General features: G+C 44.6%; 1 protein-coding gene across 3 annotated transcripts in view; it reads left to right on the top strand.

Annotated features, from left to right (window-relative positions):
• The window catches only part of sei (potassium voltage-gated channel seizure), a 298,945-nt gene that overhangs the window by 223,028 nt on the left and 56,614 nt on the right, over positions 1-19,303 (top strand). The window lies entirely within an intron of this gene.

Genomic DNA, 19,303 nt, shown 5'->3' on the forward strand with positions numbered 1-19,303 from the left:
TGTTTGATTGGTACACTCCTTCTCTTTATTTTTCTTCCTCATTCCCCTCTCCCCCGTGTAGGGTAGCAAACTGGACAGTCTAGTTTACCTTTCTATCTTTCTGATATTTTTTTCTTCTCTGGAAGGTTGCGGGAGAACTGCATTCTCGAGAGATTCTGCAAACACAATCGATAGAACTAAGGCCTCGCGTAGCAGTAGGTTTACTCTGAGCAGAAAAAATTGAGCATGCTATCAAAAAGAACTCGAACATCACTGAACTCGTAAACCTTACGTCACGGCACGAAGAACGTTTTGTGAGATATACTCATGAACTTCGTCTTCCAGGGAAAGGGTATTCGGGGAAAGCGTATTGTTGTCACACCATTCGCAGAAGGAACAAAAATCTGACAACAGGAAGTGACAGTCATTAACTGAATGAATTTTCTTAAATATCTCGATTTCATCGGCAGACGAGAAAAAAGATAAACGAATTGCAAAAGAAATATTATTACATCTATTAAAATTAAGAGTGAGTACAATACCGACTCTTGAGGGACCTCGCCAGTCATTTAATAATGATAAATATTTTCGAAAATTAGGAAGAATGAGGTGCAACACTAGAACACCGTCTCGTTTTCTAGCCATTACACACGGTCTTTTACGTCATCTTACCTTGTCGCCGTTTCTTCTCAACCTGTTTCCTGAACAGCAGAATGGCCTTTTGCGCCGGAGATGGTTGAAGTAATGGCAAAACGAAAAATAAGGCCAAGTTGGCAGTGAAAAAAAAAACAACAAAGTAGTTGTGCCGTATGGAACTACTTCTAGCGAACGAAACGCGAGGCAACGGGCAACCACGGGAAGATGCCAGAGGTGGCGGCTCGGCCGTATTGAGAGGGCGCTTTTTCTTCCCTTCTTTTTCTCGAAAGTGCACTCGACTGTAGCGGCTCTCGCGAAGATAAGGTTCGGGCTACTGGCCCCGGGGTCTCCCCCATTAGGCATATTGCCGCGTCGCGCATTCTGAGCAGCCACTTCCGACGCTATACCGTGTCATCTTTTCTTGTTTCCTTTCTTTGTTCTTTCTGTTTCTCGTCTTCAACTAGTTTCTTCCAGTTCTTTATTGTTTTTTTTTTGTCAGTACCTATTTCAGTCTGGACGTCGTCAATTGCGGGCAATGTACTTGGCTTCAAATGAACAGAAATAAATGTACTGTTTGCGTGTCAAAAGTTACCATAGACATCTAATGGTCACTTCTTTCAGCAATTTCTGTCTAACGAGAGAAATTACTGAGAATACAGGGCTACATTTCTAACTTAACACACAATTATATCGGACAATTTGGTACGAATTAATAATGGCACCAATCTGTGGTTATAAGAGGCAAAAAAGAGGTCGCAAATGATTTCTCGTAAATTCCTGTGTTCTACTACTACATACCTTGAAAGTCAGCCTGAAGTCAACAGTGCTGTGGTTCATGTTCGAGAGTTTATAACGAAAAGCTTCACGCTTTTTTTTGAGGGGGGGGGGGGGTAAATACTGTCGTGCAAATATTTTGATACGAACTGTGTGCCCCTTTTTAAACAAGTGCACCGTTTCTTCTTAATGCCAACTTCATAAAAACAAGCATCTGTAAACGTCGCTTGGTACACAGAGGCTTAGAGATGCTCTATATAAAGTTTGCGCTATGAGAGCATCATGTAAACGTGGCTTGGTGCACAGAGGCTTGGCAATGCTTATAAATTTTGTGCTATGAGAGCATCTGTAAACGTGGCTCGGTACACAGAGGCTTAGAGATGCTTTATATAAAGTTTGCGCTATGAGAACCCCATCTTCGTGAAATGTGTATGTCGTTATGCTTGCAAGTAGGTTGTCTGCTCACACCCATTTTTCTCGACGTCACTCATGAGTTCGCGTGAAAAATTCTACGAAACGAACCTACGCAGAACATGTTTCGGCAGTCCCTGATTTAGATGAATACAGCACGTGTGTTCTAAGTTCAAGGAAGTTACTATGCACAACTCACTAAATGCGGGCGTAACTTTCAAGAATTACATTTCTAACGTGGGCATTACAGAGGCCACCATGCTTTCTGTCAGAGTTATACGGCATGACCCTTGCGAGGTATTCGAAATTCAAACGTAAAAATCCACATAGTCGATGAACTGATAAAGTATAAGGAACGATGATTTGGTAGTTAAGCATAAGGTTACCTTATCTCGTGCGAATTTCCTCATCCAAGGCGCCTAACCACGTCTACAGACGGCATTTTTGAAGCTATATCTCGATCTTTTCTTTGAAACGACTAAACTGTAATATAAAGCAACTTGTATACCTTCAGCAAAGCAAATACGTTCAGCGACTTGCCCCAGCACGCTTACAGAGCGTTTCTATGGATACAAAGCTTTTGTGTCATGCCGTGGCATACGCGCAGCATTGTGGGCGTTCCCCTGCGTTTTAAATTATCACGAGGCTGGAGGTATCCGCGCAGACATGCTCAAGGAGAAACGTCATGATTTTCCAAGGCACACGAATTCTCAGCCGCCACCCACTGATGCAATATTAAAAGCGAAACCAGAAGACGTTAAAAAAACAGAAACGCGATGAACGCACACATTAGTTCTACGATTTCTTCGTTATGGCTCACGTCTAGTTACCTCACCAAGGTCTGGTGATCCTATGAGAGTGATACCTCATTTCCTTAGATCAGTATTGGTGAACGCGTACGTCACACATGTGTAGAAGGGAAGGCTAGATAAGAAGATAACCAGGTTATGCAGTAGTGAAGGTGAAGGGGTGATGTGGGTAAAGGCCTGCCCATCGTTCGTGGCTTTTGCAGAGCGAGAAAGCGATCCGATCGACCTTGTCTGTCCAGCGGTTCGACGACGTGGCCTTTTCGTTCATGCTTTTTTTTTGCTTCCAATTCTCGCGACCAATGGTGGTAATAAAAAACGAAGCTCTTGATGCGCTGCTGTCGCGGACGCCGTCATTTTTTTATATATATAGTCGCTGTATGCGGCGGGCACCTTCCGACTCACTCGCAGTGTAGGTTTCTATCAAGATCTTTCCACATTGTATCTTCGACTCAACGATGCCTCGATGTCCTAACCCTTGACCTTGTTGCACTGTAGACATTCGCCGCACCATCGTGGCCTGATGAAAAGAAAGAGTGATAATGAAGGAGGGCGAGAAATAAACGTAAGGACAGGGAGGTTAGCCAGTTCTCAATCTATACTATTAACTAATGGCATCCATATATGTAAAGGAAGTCGGAAAGTGAAAATTCTAATCGAAGCTAAGAAAGTCTTCTCAGAATCTGCATCGAATTTTTGACAGAATCGATTTGTCATATTTAGCGAAGGTGAATATATCTACTGACAATCCCCGGAATCGTCTTCCTTGCAGGTTCGTGCTAGCAGTGTTTAGAGGCAAATTCAGTACCGGTACAAACTGCGCAACGCTGGTGCTAACAACTATCCGGCGTATAGAGAGAGCGTGTACGGGTGGCTGTGCAGCCCAGTGCGCAGTTCACGTGAAATTTCTGTGCCAATGGAGTCCACGTAGACGCGTCATAGGTTGTTGCATGTTATAGGTTGTTACAGACGCGTCACAGGTTGTTACAAACACTTGTGCGTTTGTTTTAAAGCAGTATTTACAGGTTAACCGGCGAACACGATCGCATGCAGTCACTATTTCTCAACACTGAGGAAAGCTAGAGTGTCCTTCGTATTGGAAAGCTACGTTAGAAGCTTGCTACAACAGTAAATGTAATTCTCATAGCTTAGTGGGGTATCGTGTCAACAAAAGACCGGTAGGTGGCACAGCTGACAAGCGAAAGAATTGAGTACCAGCCACAGTTAGGGAACTGGACTACCATGTCCATGGTTATCTGGAATGAGGTAGCCTCCCACCCCCGTGCGTAAATAGCCTGATCATGAAATAGCTCCTGACAAATAAGGGGCCTCGTGTGTGGAGTTCTGCTATAGTTTGGTGTACAAGTGTTCGTTGTCGTTTTTTTGGTGTTTTGTATTTTTCCTTAAGACTAATATTCTTCGCGAAAATACACGAAAATCACAAAGCTTTAGCGTGGCACCGAATGTTGAACGAATGTTAGAAGAAAAGAATAGATTGAAAAAAAACGGTAGCTTTGTTCGAATCAAACGAAACAGCTAGCACCGCAATGCACTCTAAAGAAAAAAAAAGGGGGGGAGCACAGTCTGACGATGACTAAATGGAGGGGGGCGACGACTTTCTTTACTCTGTTTTGCGAGTTCTGTCTCGCCAATCACTCCTTTTGAGGAGGAGGCACGTGAGCTCCTTTTGCAGATGATTACACTTTCGTTCGAAGAGTATTGTCACCAAAAAAAGAGTTAACGTTGTTTCTTCAAAAAGAGTCGTATACGTGACAAGTCAGGACTCACTCGCCTAAAGGAGTACTAGCAGATACTCTATCTATTCTTTGAATGCCGAGAGAGTGAGTGGTGCTCTGTATTGTTCGCGGCCGAGTCATCCAATGTAGGTACGCGATTGTGAGGTCAGTGTCAGTTTTCTGTTACGATTGCGACGTCCGAGGACAGCGGTGCGCCTCTGCGAAGCAGCGCGTGGCCGAGCGTTGCCACGGCGTCGGGCAGCGGCGAATCGTGTCGCTGGCGCCGTTGGTCAACTGGGCCAGGGTCGGCCATCGATTCGATCGGCCCGTGTGCGCGGGGCACTTTCCGGCAGGCCTGCCCCGCACGGGACGGCCCGCCGCTTCCGTTGTCTGCGGCCGCGCCGGCGCGCGCTTCTTTCTTTCGTGCTCCTCTACTTTGCGCTGCGCCGCTCTTTCGCGCGAGGAAAAGGCGTAAAGTGGCGGTGCGGTGGGCGGGCGAGCGTGGGACGCCCGCGCTGCATGAAGGAGCCCATCGTGCGCTTCAACAATAGGCGTTGCACCTATATGGTTGCAAAATTAGATATAAAAGAGGAGAGGGACTCCTCGACACTTTTGTGTTCATTCATTCATTCGTTCGTTCGTTCGTTCGTTCGTTTGTTCGTTCGTTCGTTTGTTCATTCCTTCGTTCGTTTGTTCATTCATTCATTCATTCATTCATTCATTCATCCTCATTGGCATCTCAAAAAAAGTCACCACGAAACTTTGTCACCACTGAGCGTTGTCAGTTCATTCATTGCCGCTTAAATATCCCGAACAACGACCATATGGATGCTGACGGTTTAACCACGCGAAAAAATACACGGCGGACAGGAAAAGCACAGACGAACAAGCGCTTGTTTCGTCCTTTTCCTGTCGGCCGTGCATTTTGTTTGCACTGTTAAAGCATAAGTATGCTAAAACAACTAGCCCAATCAGCCACTTTGTTAAGGCCAGATGGTGTGTCCCTAGTGATCAACATCATTTCTCCCCTCCCTCCCCCCTGTTTTTCACGTGCTCTTGAAGACGATGGTCTTTCTTGGGATACTTCAGCGCAAAAATTTTAGTGTCTCTCTCTCTCTCTCTCTCTCTCTCTCTCTCTGTTTGTCTGTCTGACGATTTTTCCGTGTGTCATCTGAAACGGCTGAAGTTCAACCACATCCGCAGCGGCCACTAATATTGCTCTGGTTTCTTCGTTATTACTTGTGTGTAATTTCCATTGACAAACAAATATTGCGCATATCTGAGGCACAACAACAACATGTCATATTCTGTGGCGTGTTTCTATATACTACAAAAGGCCTTCATGAATAATTTGAAGGACCGTCGCGTTTATTACGCTGCACTGACAATGCGACGCATTGCACGAAAAGGTGGGTGTTTTCTACGCTTTGCTACGACGATGCGGTGAAGGCATCCACCTACCCATGGATTTGCATTCTTTAAATCATGGCCTCCGAGATGGCGCACGCACGCTGCGCTCTCGCTACAACGGATGCCGTCCTTTTGCTTTTCAAAATTACTGCCAGATGGCACTCATATCATCTCTCGCAGCGCCTCCACAATCTCGTTCACCGATTTTCTCGCACAGAACATGAAATAAACGTTTTATTCACTCTCTCCCGACGGTGAGTATATCGTCTTTCGACGGCATTTGCAGTGAAACATGTTGACGCGGGGCCAATTTTTTCATAGGCGGATGCGCTGATTACTTGAGCGGATCAGACGCTCTCTCGGCAGTGTAGCCAAAAAGAGGTCATGCACATTGAGAAACCTTGTACGGCGGCTCTGTGATATCTGTATCTGGCGGTTGCACCTTCTAGCGACCTACAGGCCATTAGGCGTTGAGCGTAGAGAGCTACTTTCTCAGTGAAATGAAGTACTGAAATAAACATGCTTGATTTTATGATGCGCGTACATGAAAAACTACATCAATAATGTGGGCCCACTGCACTGCGCATGATGATTAGAAGAATATCGTACAGGTAAGTTGCAGTTGCGTCATAGTGCAAGTGCGTGGGCACGTGGATACGTTATAAGTTATCTTTTGCGGCTAAATTCAAACGCGCGCGACCTAAGTGACCCTTGCCTCTCCAGGCTATGAAATGCATAGCCTTTGCGGGGCGATCCATAAGAGTGAGAGACAAATATGACAGAGTTGAGAAAGTCAGTTCGAAGAAATTCGACGGCTTTGCTCGTCTATAATGCAGTGGTCAGTCTCTCTTTTGTGAAACGTGGGGACATGTCTGAGTGGGAGAGCGACCATATTCTCTCTCCCACCATTTTTTAGCCCTCTGTAGCTCTGTCCGATTGGCTAATAAATCCCGGATATGCCGAAGCAATTCCTAATGGCGAAATTGCACAGACCTTCGTCTGGGCGTGTATTCTTGATTAAGGACGCCAAACAATACGACTGAAGAAAGAAATATGTTTCGTCATGCATGAGAACAAGGTTGTGATGAGGATAAAGTTGAGGATGAGAATGATCGCGACAATGACTATGATGAAGAAGGCGTCAGCAACAACAACAAAAAAAGTAGAACAAGTGTGTATTCTTGATTAGTGAACATGTTCTCATCACGCACGTAAAGGAAAAGACGAGGCTTATGTTGGTGATTAGAATGATGACACCAGCAACCACAACAAAGAATACGTCAGCAACAAGAAAAGTAGAACTAGCGTGAAAATCTCAACACGGTTGTGTTTAGTTAGTGATAAACATAGAATGAAATTTATCCTACTTTACTATATCAGGTAAAGTTGTTTCGTTGTCAACATTGTGGTTCGCCTCAGTTCGTGGCTCCATGAGTCCTGGCCACTGCCCTTCTCCTGTTAAACTGTTATGACTGGTCATCATGTTTCAGGCTGCATATTTCTGTCTCCCGCTGTTCCTTTCTTCGATGGTGGCGTCGGCGTGTCTGCGACGTTCCCAGCCGCAGCGCTGTTCGAGTCCGCCTCAAATGAGGAAGTTAGTGGGTTTGATTTTCAGCACCGATTCTTCTGATGCGAAAGACGTACCCCGTCCTGGCGTTCGGTGTTTAGGACACTCGTTTCTCGAGAAGATGGTATTGTATTGTTTGTCACACCGTTTTCACACGAAAGCACTGCTGCATTTTCTCAAAGACACCGGCCTGTTTCATCGTTTGTGATGGTGAAACTGTTACGCGTCGGCCCAGTCAGTGACCTTTTCTCTCCTTTTGTATAACTTTCCTTCCCCTCTCCCCTTCCCCATTGCAGGGTAGCCTACCGGGGCTCAGCCCTAGTGAACCTCACTGCCTTTCTCCTTGTGTTATCTCTCTTGTTCGTTTGTTCTTGTCTGCAAGTCATTGTGTCCCGTTTTACACAACTCTCAAAATAGAGCAAAATAAAGAGAATCACTTATGTTCGATTCCAATGGCAGAGTCGGAGAAGCCGATGGACTCTGTGAGCGAGCACTCGACTCTGGTGCAGATCAACGCCTCCGAATCCGTGATTGGAATACAATCCGCGCCTCTGGAGCAAGCACGGAAGTAATGAGGAAGTGGAAGTCCTTGAACTGCCCAGAATACCTTGCGTGTAGGTATTTTACTTTCCTAATCCCGCTGTCAAATTCCTGTTGAATTACCACTCGTACGTAGTAGTTTTAGTGTCCGTTTCAGGATTCAATGAACTGCTCGTGCAGAAACTGGAGCTTTGACTCGGCGCTGTCGCTGTCGAGCAGAGGAAGCGATTCCGCATGATTTCCCCAGTCTGCCATGTCGTTCACCATTACTGCCAAAACACGCGACAGTTATGGCGCCCTCAAGCGCGCGAATGAGTCAAAGAGAACGCGTCATGTCTGGTTCCGGTCCACTCCACCGATTCCAGTGGTGCAACTTTTCCTGCTCCTTGGAGTCACTCTCGCTCTGAATCCACTCCGACTATCTCAAAAGAACACTTGACTCCCGCCCTCACTCTGCCATTGGAACACACTTGCTCCAAAAGGGACAGAAAAAAATCGCTCCGATTTCGTCATTCGAATTCAACTTTGAATAAAAATGTTGGAGGCAGTCCCTGTAGCACCACCAGAGTTCTGTCGTTTTACCTTTAATTAACATTGGTGTCTCCCCATACACTCACTCGCGTCAGTGAATGCACTGCATTTTTTACCTTCTCTCTCTCTCTCTTTCATCTTTCCATTCTTCTTCTTTAATCTCCCATCTATAGGCTAACCAACCGGAAGCTTTTCTGAACAATCTTTTTGTCTTTGTCCCCCCACCCCACCGCCGCCACCCCAATGACGCGCTCTCTATCCTTCGTCAGGAAGCGGTCTCCCTGCTTGTCAAATAGCGAACCAAGTGGCGAAATTTTCGCAACACACCTTTATATTTGCGATTTCTTCAACTCGAAAGCCTTCGCATATGATGCGCACTGTCGTTGAAGAGACGGTTTTTTTTAAACTACAAAAAAAAGAAAAATATGCACAAAAAGAAGCGAACATTTCAAATGATTTCTTTGCGGGCTTGAGTAATCGTAAGCCCGTGAGCGCCTCGAAGTGGCGCACTTGGATGAACAGCCGGATGCCGTCTAGCAAGAGTGGGTCGCTGAACTATTTATGGGGGCATAAAATGGAAGCTGTCGGTCTCGCGCTGAGGCGGAATCGCTTTTTGAAAGAGTTGGAACGGGCGGCGTCTCCTCTGAATAGCTGTTGTTGCTAGCTGCTTCGAAGCCTCGTTGTAGGAGCCTTTTCTTAACTGTTCGGAAAGTTATTGCTATCACGGCGTGGCTGTAAAGCTAGCTCACCACGTGAATTGCGGATCGCGAACCACGTCAGAGGCATCCCACGTCAGAGGCATCTAAGTCTCGCTAAATAAATTGTTGTCTAATCAACGCAGATACAGAAGACAGAGAGGGGAGAGGGCACGAAGTTTAGGTCAATTCGCTTCTCAGAAAGAAAAAAAATGAAGGCAAGGTTCAAGGGAAAAGGAAGGAAGAAAGCAAGAAGGCAGAAAACGGTGAGGTTAACCGCCTATTTGGCGATTGGCTTCCCCATACTGCGGGTCTGGGAAAAGGTAATTGAAATATGAGAGAGGGTCTGCAAGATATTAGGGAGACAAGCAAACAGAGGGAGTAAGCGTGGGGCAGCAGTACGCCGAAACAGGGACGTCCGTCAAGACTGCTTGCAATGGGTATTTGATCTTCGAAATTGAATCAATGTCCGTGTTGTCTTTTAAAAAACATATTGAAGAACGGTAAAAGCAACCTCTTCACGTCCGTACTCATATGTCGAGTTATCAAGAAATAGAAAGATGAACAGATTAATTGAAAGATAAAAGAAAAAGAGCACTCGAGCACAGAACGCTCTAGAATGGTGGGCTGATTCGCAGTGGCCATCCAGACGCAAAATGTCCCAGTTGTCATGTTCTTAGAGTTTAGAAACTTCTAGATTCCAGGAATCTAGCAGGTTGTCTGAGACAATCTGTATGTACGACACTGTCAGCTGCGTTCCTGAGTACTCGTTTCCTTCAACACTGGCAGTGATTAAGCGGGAAGAGGCAAATGCACTCGCTGAACCTACCTTGTGCAAGAATAATACGCGTTTGTGCGACTTTCATTGTGAAGCAATGCGTATAAAGGAAAGCAAGAAATGTACCCTATGCACCTGCTTATATTTGCACGCCAGCGATAATGTCGAATTTCTACGGTGCTGTACGAATCTCGTCCTGGATAGTGGCTCCGATGTGTTGTTTACGAAGGTTGAGATTAGAGCAAAATCTGAACATTGCTTCTAGATTCCAGGAAGCCAGCAGGCTGTTTGAGTTTGAGTGTGTGTATGTGTGTTTTCGAATCTGTGCCGATCTCTTTCTCTCATTCCCTTTTCCTTACTTTCGTGTCTTCCATATCACCTTCTCCAGTGCATGGTAGCAAACCAGATATTTGCTTTCCGGTTAACCTCCCTGCCTTTCTTTATATCATATCTCTCTCTCTCTCTCTCTTTCTGAACATTGCTTCAAGCAGTCGCTCAACTTGATACTAGCGTTTCCTGATTGCATAGCTTTCAACATATACGAGTGACTCTGTACTGTTTTACTGGCTATATGCGCCCAATTACTAGTATATTTCACGCATTCCTGAACTCTACATATCTGAACTTTTGATATATAACTCACATGCTTTGGCCGCAAAATAACGCACACAAAGTAAAAAAAAAGTAAAGAAACACACAAAGTAGTGTTTCTTTATTTTGTGTGTGTTATTTTGTGGCCAAAGCATGTCAGTAAGCAAGTACCAACTAGGCCAACAATCAGTTTTGATATATACTTTCAGTTCATAAATGTGATGAATAAGGGAGTCTATCTTACTACCCTTCGTAGTGACGTTTCTAATCCTCTTAGCAAGGTTTGTCAACTCGCCGATTGTAAGACGTTACATTTTAATTGTCCGTTTTTCGTATCATTACAATAACTAAATGAAGAGGAATAGCCTCGTCAGAAGGTGACAACTTCCAGACGTAGAAGTTGTGCTTTGCTTATTAAAATAATATTTGTCTTTCAAAAAACAAAGCAAGGCTTAGAACATATTGGAGGCTGTTATGGCGAAGAAAAATTAAAATAAAAAATATATGAAGCTGAAAATATTGCGCTTTTTCTAGTTGTCATAGGTCTGTTTGTGTATCGGTAGATGATTTTTACTGTCAGAAGACGCTGAAACGAAGCATTCCGACCAGGATATATAAAGTTTTGTATTTCTTGTATCTTCTTTCTTGACACTTCTTGGCAGTTTTTTTTAGAAAGGCACAGCATCTTTTGACGAAACCAAGTATAAGTACTTGAATGCAATAAAATGTACGCTTTCACCACTGTTATATACATATATATACACACTACGCGGTGGTATTCACAAAAAGATAAATAGTGCTGTGAAAGGGCTGTTCGCAAAATAACCAAGTGGGCCTTCAAAAGGATGTTTACCAATTAACCAGGCAGGGCTTTCTGGGGATTCATTCATTATCAATAATACTATTTTCGCACGTATACATATATAGGGCGGAAAACATCTCGAGATTCACGTGTAACAAATACGCGTATCTGGCAGTTTTATTTCTTTTTTTTCCTTATCGTAATTATCAATGTTATTTAATAAACTCGTCTTACACAGATGCACAAATTCGTTCAACTAAAGCCAAAACAAACAAAGTCCGCACACTGGCAGACGTAACTTTTTTTTTCCTTCACTTAGTAGCGGCGTTTTTTCTAAAATGGCAGACACACTGGTTAGAAAGCGCGAAGCGTCAAGCGTGCATTTCAACTTACTGCCAGTAAATCTCTCGAACGTACTGAATTTCAAGCCAAAAGCATGTATTCTAACGCCTATCGCTACAAAAAAGAACAAAAAGAAAACAAGCCGTTCTTGTGAAGCGCGTCGGACGAACGCTACTAATCACATGGTGGCTACACGAGACCGAGTAAGAAGATCAATGAAGAAGGTCAAGGAAAATGTGGAGTGAGTGAGAGAAAAAAAAAGAATGAACACGAAACAGGCTGTCATTCTGCGTTATACGCTCAGCGCGCATCCCCCTTTTTGGAAATGGAGCCATGGCCACACGAAGAGTGCTTGGTCAACGAAGGCACCAGCGCGGAGAGCGGCAGGTGCACTTTCTTCAGCCACTCTTTCATCGATCTCGTGTTTTCATCCTAACGCCTTTCTCTCTTCTTCTTTTTTTTTTCACTTCTTCGCCTGTACGTTGCTGGATCGTTTCGTTTCTTTGGCTGTATATAATGCCTCGACTCTAGAGAGATATCATCGACCTGCCATCCTCTCAACGCCAACCCCTCCCCCCCCTCTTTCCCCCTCCTTTTTCATTCAAGTTTCGCGCGTGCGCAAGCGTGTGAAAGCTTGAAAGAGAACTCCAGTTTTGGGACGCAGCCTCTCGCTTGATCTCGTTTTTATATTCATTTATTGTCGCCTCTGCGGACTTCATATCGCAGCGTTGCATTTTGTACGCCCGCGCGCGTGTGTATGTGTGTGTGTTTTCATGAGAACATGTGCGTCCGTCTGCGCACTCACCCAAACGACCTTATAACAGTCGGACGCCGATCGAATGCAATAAAATCTTTCATTTCCCTACCTTGTATGGGATGTATTCTACCCTCTTATGAAGAGAGAAATAATAAAAATAAACGGTTCTGTGTTTTAAGGCGTTCAGTTTTCGAGAGGAAAGCGTGTTTGCCGTCCGCGCGTGCAGCGTCTTCGTATTTGTTCGTCCGTATGGTCGTGTTTGCACGGGTGCATTATATAGACGCGAAAGCCGCAACCTTTTCGTTCGCGAAGAAAAAAACCCCGCTTGTTTGCCGTACAACGCCGGCGCTGATGGGCGTCCCCCTCCAACACCTCTCAAACGAGAAAAAGCAAACGGACCCCTTGAATGTGAAACGTCCCGTAAATAGGTAAACGTCGCATCGCGAATCAAGAAGCACGTCGTTTGTGTATCGAGAGTGTAGCGACTGCCGCGAATAGCTGCCCCGTCGTCACACGTTCCAGTATAGCTGTCCTGCAAACTATGGAATAGGACCTTCTTGAAAACGCGACAGTGCAAAGATGAGTTGTAAAAGCGTGGTTTTAAATAAAAAAAGACTTATTTTCTACATGGCCCCATAAATAGATGGTGATATCAACTTTCGAAACTGGCGGCTGCCTATCTAAAATATAGTACCGTATCAAACTGCATCTCAGAAACTTCACATGTCTTTAATGTCTTTAATGGCAGGGCGTTCCACGCGGACGGAATTCTTTTCAGTGGTCTTCCGAGTGCTACTAAAGGATGAAACTTTTTTTTCGCTACATACCCGTGGCTGCTGAGAGTCTTAGAAAACCGGATGAATTCATTTTAAAAGTGCGAACGACTGTTTGGCTTCGTGTATTTAAGTGATTTTTATTCACGCCTCATAAAAAGAGCTTTCTACGAGTGAAGGAATTCCTTGTAGCCGGAAGAAAGCCAGTTAAAATTCTTCATTGCACGGTGTTCCTTTGAAACGTCCCTACTTTGAGAGGGAATGTGCCCACCGCGTCTTATCGGGGCAGAGATCGAGAACGTTCCGCAGCTCGAGCAACGAAAAATAAGAGAAGCTGTCTAAAAAAACAATAATCAAGAATCTCAGTAATACATGCAACATTGCTGTAGGCATGGTGTATTATGGTAAAAGGGTAACTGCGGAGAAACAAAACAGCATCCGTTCTTATTGGAAAGAGAAAATAAGAAAAATATAGAACAGGTTTGGTCAGGAAAATCAATATACATTTCAATAGGTAGCTGCTGTCAGCTCGAATAAACAAGACTTCACAGAGGCTGCTTCTTGGTGCGCCTAATTGCCAAACCAAAATTTAAAACGTACGCAAGAAGTGAGAGGTAAAAAGTGTGTGAAGAAACCGATGTAGCTTTTAGCAAAACTACGCGTTCTGTCATACGTTTTTACAACCAGGCAGCGTAAGCCTCTTCTGTGCCAAACTGGCTCCAGTTTGAGGCTACTGCGGAAAATCAGCAAATGCGAAGCAAAAAAGAAGCCAATACCGAGAGTTGCGAGCATTGTCGGATGACATAGGACAAAGGGTGCATGAAGAGCGACTGTATCATCACTACCCGTCTGGCGTTTAGAAGGGTAGATTTGTCGAAGAAGTCGGGAGGATGAACACGGTGGTGAGGGGGAGAGGTAGCTTTGTATTGAGCTGTGGTGACACCGTTCCCAGAGTCCAAGGGCACTGCTCGGCAAGGACTGAAAGAGTGTACGGCGCGCGTATTTCCCAAAATACATTTTGCGTCGGAATCAGGCCCTCATCATCGTTGCGTTTTGTTCTGTGCAGCAGCTCGTTTAATTTCTGAGTGTATTTTTTAATTAAATATTAAGATGTCGACGCCTTCCACATGCAACTCCTATTATTTTTCTCATGTGTGCAATATTAACAGAAACAATTAAAAGTGACAATTTGGGGTAGAGAAAATTGTTATTAGTATTGAAAAAAAAAACATAATAAGCGATGGAGTTGCCGGTTGTTTGCTTGAGCTACGTCTTTTTAGTTGTATGTTTGGCAGAATCTCTCAGTAATCTCTGCATTGACAGGTCACAGTCACGAGATTATAGTCTGTTGGGAAGGAAATAGGAGTAATGTTAGGCGTGAAGGAATTTTAGCTGCGAAAATGACGTACACAAAAATTAAAAACATATTTAAGTTGGCTTCACCGCTAAATGACAATGTCTGCAGCGGTGCACCCTCTACAGGAATAAGTGGCCATTTTTTGTATCCTGTGGGCCTAAGAATGACGACGACAACAGCAACAACAACAACAACAACAACAACAACAATAATAATAATAATAACAATAACAACACTAAAATAATAATAATAATAATAATAATAATAATACAGTATGGCGACAACTGTATGGTGAGATATTTACGATGCAAGCGACATAAAAATAACATTTAGGAGTGAAGCCCTTTGGGTCTTGGCTTCTCGGCATGCCATATCGTCAACGTGAATGTATGTGCCACGAAAATTGTACTATATATACCCTGTGCTCACCACCGGACCATACTATGCACATTATGAGTTAAAAATTTGTCGTTACTACATAAAACATTCATTGGCTTGGCAGCAGTGTTGAAATTTTTCACAAAATTTACCAGGCCACTCAAGTTTTTTTTATCTAAAAGCATAGACACAAACCCGGATCTCTATAGTGATGTCCTCTGTTTAAAACATCCGTTCTTCAAACATGTCTGCAAAGAAATGGTGCGTTCGTGAACCGATGTACATACACGTGATCATTAATGCCATCTTTCTGTGTGCACATAAGCTATGTAAGACTTATCTGGAAATAAAATTCTCTTGAAACGCTTTGATTTGGGAGACACCGACACACACTGCATACTTCGCCCCTCTGTAGCATTTGCTTTAGTGCAGCTAAAACAGCCTTCCTGACAGTTCACTATCATTTTCTTGTCAGTTGTTTACTCTTATTATCTCAGGCTGTTGTTTACTCGAATATTCTGAGTCATTTTTCTCCTCGACTTTTTTGAAAAGCATACGTCTATAGCTCACACAATTGATTTTCTCGTGCTAGATTAAATAAACAAAGCAAAGTGCATTTGGCCCGCATCAAATAAAGTATATAGAGAATTTTCGCTCCCGTTACCTTTCTGCGTTTCCCTCAGTAATTAAAGCACGATTGTGCACCTGTAAGGACGTAGTTGTGGAGCTCTTCGGTGAAACAATCAGCATTAATGGAGGTGGTCCGGTATTATTCACTACGACAGGTTATCTTTAAATTGTGCACCGTTGCTCCTTTGTGCGGAGGCTGGGTATCAAACGGGGAAGTCGAATCACAGCTGGCGTAAATGTCACGTTAAAGACGACAATTGTGTTATCCTAGCAGAAATCAATGCAGCGGAGTATAACATACGGCATCTATGGACCCAACTGGGTTTCCGGTCAAACAGAAACATGTGAGCGCGTATTCGCTAAAGCCTCTTCCCCGCACTCCTATTTAGATTTGTACGCTGGGCAGATGCGATTTGCACGCTGGGCATTGGATTTCCGAGAAATGCAACAAGCAACAGATAGGTCAGGAATGTACGTCGCTGCGTATGTCGCTGGAAAATATCGATTTAGACTACTTTGCATTGCCTTGGTGGAAATCAGCACGCACGTGTCGGCTTATATGACGACCTTCATAACAGGACGTATACTATCAATATAGTCGATTGCGCCGTATTAAACTCCTTACGTAGTTGTTTTGAGGTCGTAGCCTAGTTGTATGCAAACTAAAACGTTATGTGTAGCTCCTTTTGATTGATATGATTGATATGTGGTGTTTAACGTCACCAAATCACAATATGATTTTGAGAGACGCCGTAGTGGAGGGCTCCAGAAATTTCGAACACCTGGGGTTTTCTAACGTGCAACCAAATCTGAGCACGTATTGTAAAAGAAGTTGTTGTTAGGCTAGTTGGTAGAGCATTTTAAAAAAAGTTAATTCGAGTGCGAAAGCTTGACACGATCACTCACACACGCACACACCCATGCATGTGGGCGCTGTGTGTGTTTGATGCATAAGTGTGTGAGTGTGTGAGTGATCGTGTCCAGTTTTCGTGCTCGAATAACTTTTTTAAAATATGAGCACATGGGCCTACAACATTTCTGCCTCCATCGGAGTAGCTCCTTTTGAGTCTGGGTGGCTTTTAGGCCTGGGCATAATTACCATGCCAAAATTTTTCACCACAGTAGAGTTTGTGCATCGTATCAATGGCGCACTGTGGTATACCTACAGAACATCGGCGCGAGAGAGGTATACTTTATACAGCAAAACGATAGTAATGACTGAAACATTCAGTTTTGTCTGATGAAAAAATTTCTGGTAGTAAGTGTCTTGCTTATTTTTGGATGTGAGCGTTTCTGCGATAACCGCAGTATGGTTACTTTCGCTAGCCATTTACTTATAACCGTCGCGTCGAGTCAGTACTAGTCAGTAACAGTGGTTGAGACAGAAAGCGATGAGATATGGCGGTATTTTTGTGATAGTGAAGGCGTCAGGTGGCTGATAGGTTGAACCGGTATAGCATGACAGATCTTTTTATTTTATTTAATCAGCGCTGTTCAAGTTTGTCAGACAGCCCCGCCGCGGTGGTCTAGTGGCTAAGGTACTCGGCTGCTGACCCGCAGGTCGCGGGTTCGATTCCCGGCTGCGGCGGCTGCATTTCCGATGTAGGCGGAAATGTCGTAGGCCCGTGTGCTCAGATTTGGGTGCACGTTAAAGAACCCCAGGTGGTCAAAATTTCCGGAGTCCTCCACTACGGCGTCTCTCATAATCATATGGTGGTTTTGGTTTTGGGACGTTAAACCCCACAAATCAATCAATCAAGTTTGTCAGACAAGAACAAAAAAATAGAATATGTGTTGAATTCAGCGCTTACAGGGCAGATAACAACGAAAGGAAGCAGACAAACAAATCTCATTTCGTTTTTGTATGCTCTGTGCACCTTAAAAATGTCCCATACTGAGTTCCTGCTGGCTTAGCCACTTTTTTTCTTTTAAACAATACATATGACACTTGTCTTCTTTAACTTTAACTTCACGCCGAACAGGGGATAACGATGCTACATGATATGTAAACCACCAACACTTATGGTGGTTTACGATCGATGTCTGGTACCGACACGTAGCGACAACCGTGCCGACTCCAATAACGAATCAGCACCATTTATTACTCGCTCTGTTGTGCTCATACCATGCCACGAATCCCGGTAGATATAATTATAATATTCTCCGAAGAAATGCTATCTCTACATCAATGTCAGGGTAACGTTCTTGCTACAGTGTACCTGAGGGTGTGCCGGGGAAATAAAACTTTCGGTCCTAAAAGAGGCAAACGATTGCCTCTTTTAGGCAAACGTTGTAATAAGGGCAAAAATATTTGTATCGCACTTTGGTCAAGCAATTTTTTTTTCATGTGTCATCTCCACTAGGACTGTAAATTGCTTCTGCGCCACACTTAGTACGTAGCGCCAGTCGTGCGGTCGCTTATAATTGGTAGTACCTGCTTAGCATTGCTTTCACGTACTGGTTCTGCCATGCCAGCGAGCCTATAGGTGTCGACGCCAAAACGCGAGTGGCGACATCTCGTTGGAGTGTGGCTGCCAAACCGGAGTTATGAGAAGGCATTGCATTGCTTTGCGTTGCTACTGTTAGCAGCACGCAATAAAGAGATACAGAGGTCTGCATTACAATCGTGTCTCTGTCAAAACCATTGCTCTGGGAAGTACGCAGAGCACGATCTACCCCATCGCGACGGTTCTGTCTCACTTTAGGCTATGGTCTCCATTAACTCTGGAAAAAACAAGGCTGCACTATACCCAACAGTTTTTTTTTTTCTTTTGTCTGTAAAGGTTCTACGTTAGCCGTACTCTCCGTTCTGGCAGGCCGGGGTCGTCTTGCGGGCTTGTGTCGTTTTCCTGTGTTATCACCGTGACACGGTGGTTGGTTCACGGCATAGCACGGCTGGTAGAGGTGCGGAGGGGGGGGGGGGGGGGGAGCTGAAGAAGCGTGCGTGACCGGGCCACGTACGACATCGACCCTGGCGGCCTTGGACTCCACTCGGACCGTCGGCGGAGGGAGTGCCGCCTGGTGGCTGTCCGTGGCGCACTTCCCTCGCCAGCTACTGCTACTCACCGCTACGCCCGCTTACGCAGCGGGGACAAGTTGCGGCAAATAACGCAAAGAGAAATCTCTCGGCTCGCGTGTACATCACAGAGTGCCCTTGTTTGTCCCCCCTGTCCGTCCTCGTTGACGGTGGCGGCGGACTTGGAGCTTTTCTTGATGAGACGTATGGGCTGGCCCGGGTAGCCACGGTCTGTCTTTATTACGAAAGATAACGCTTACTCTGCTTGGAATGCGTGAAACATTTGTTGCGGGATGGCGGTTTCACAATTCGAAAGGCTGAGAAGTAGTTTTTGAGGAAAACAATTCAGGTCTTCGAGGCAGTTTACTGTTAGGCCGGCACGCCGGTTGCTATAGTTTGAACCCGGGTAATAATCTTAAGCGTAGCTGCTTAAAACGTGAGTGAGAGTTATCTGCTACAACCCTGACAAAGCTTTCCCTCGATGTGAGCTGTTGTTTCACTGTGTCATCCGAATGCCGCCCACCCTTCTTTTGAGTCCCTCCCCGTCAGCTTGTATTCTCTACCCACCACAATTCACCAAGGGTAGATAAGTAGAGCAGATCACGAAACATGAATCTTACTGCCATGCGAAAAGCAAGTGAAGAGGAGCCCGCCCATGGGCTAAACTGTATACGTGGATGCATGACCCAAGAAATTTCGAAACAAAAATTACTGTTCAACTATCAGTGTGGAAAGGACGGAAAATTGCGTCTGCTTACGTAAAAAAAAAGGTCAAAAATATTAATGAACATTTT

Source organism: Rhipicephalus microplus, chromosome 1 (assembly GCF_043290135.1).
Source record: "Rhipicephalus microplus isolate Deutch F79 chromosome 1, USDA_Rmic, whole genome shotgun sequence".
Taxonomy (NCBI): domain Eukaryota; kingdom Metazoa; phylum Arthropoda; class Arachnida; order Ixodida; family Ixodidae; genus Rhipicephalus; species Rhipicephalus microplus.